Source organism: Eimeria mitis, genomic scaffold (genome assembly GCF_000499745.2).
Source record: "Eimeria mitis Houghton genomic scaffold, Emh_scaff7320, whole genome shotgun sequence".
Lineage (NCBI taxonomy): Eukaryota > Apicomplexa > Conoidasida > Eucoccidiorida > Eimeriidae > Eimeria > Eimeria mitis.
In genome coordinates this window covers 1-1,321 of record NW_013575349.1, presented here as the reverse complement: position 1 = coordinate 1,321, position 1,321 = coordinate 1, and positions in this window count along the sequence as shown.

Below are 1,321 nucleotides of genomic sequence, written 5' to 3'. Positions count from 1 at the left end.
GCGTCGTCCAGCTCACTCTCCAACTTTTTACACATACACACACAAACCACCGTCGAGGGTTTATGGTTTATGGTTTAGGGTTTAGGGTTTACGGGGTTAGGGTTTAGGGTTTAGGGTTTAGGGTTTAGGGGTGAAAGCTCAGCTCGAGATATACCGCTCCACAACCCCAGCAGGATTCAAAAACCCTCAGAGTTGATATTCTAGTGTCTAGGGTTTAGGGTTTAGGGTTTAGGGTTTAGGGTTTGTGTTACCGCTGCTATCCTGGCGACGAGGGTTTCTCTGTCTCCCTCAATTTCCTTCGGCGGCGCCGCCACGGCCTCCCCCGCGTTCTTCCTGCAGCAACAGAGAACCAGAGACCCTCTGGCTAGCTGTGTAGCTAGCTGTATGGCTAGCTGCGTAGCTAGCTAGCTAGCTAGCTGCCTATATGGATAGATGTATGGCTAGCTAGCGGTGTAGCTAGCTAGCTAGCGCTGTAGCTAGCTAGCCAGCTACTTCTATGGCTAGCAACCTATCTAGATAGCTAGCAGTATAGCTAGCTAGCCTTCTAGCTAGCTAGTTGTGTAGCTAGCTAGCCAGCTACTTATATAGCCAGCTACTTATTTAGCTAGCTACTTATCTAGCTAGCTACGCATCTAGCTAGCCACTTATCTAGCTATCTATCCGTCTAGCTAGCTATCCGTCTAGCTAGCTAGCTGTCTATCTAGCTATCCGTCTATCTAGCTATCCGCCTAGCTAGCTATCTGTCTAGCTAGCTATCGGTCTAGCTAGCTAGCTGTGTAGCTAGCTGTGTAGCTAGCTGTGTAGCTAGCTGTGTAGCTAGCTATCGGTCTGGCTAGCTAGCTGTGTAGCTAGCTAGCTAGCTAGCTAGCTAGCTAGCTGTATGTGAGTGGCTAGCTGCTGACCTGGCCTTATCGAGCTCCTCCTGCAGCGCTTCGACTTCAAACGTCTTCGCGTCGATCTCTGCGTCTTTCTGCGCCAGGGTTAGCTGAGCCACCTCTCTGCACCACAAACCCTAAACCCTAAACCCTAAACCCTAAACCCTAAACCCTAAAGCTTGAGGCCTAAAGCGGATTGCTGCTCTGTGGGGGGGGATTGCTTTTTCTCAGAGCTCCTGATCAACTAGCTAGCTAGCTGGCTAGCTAGCTAGCTGGCTAGCTAGCTAGCTAGACGTTTCCCCCCTTCCCCAGCTAGCCAGCCAGCTAGCCAGCTAGCTAGCCAGCCAGCTAGCCAGCTAGCTAGCCAGCTAGCTAGCTAGCTAGCTAGCTAGCTAGCCAGAAGCGTACGCACGCTTTTTTTTCTGCTGCCTGCAGCTTTTGCTCTA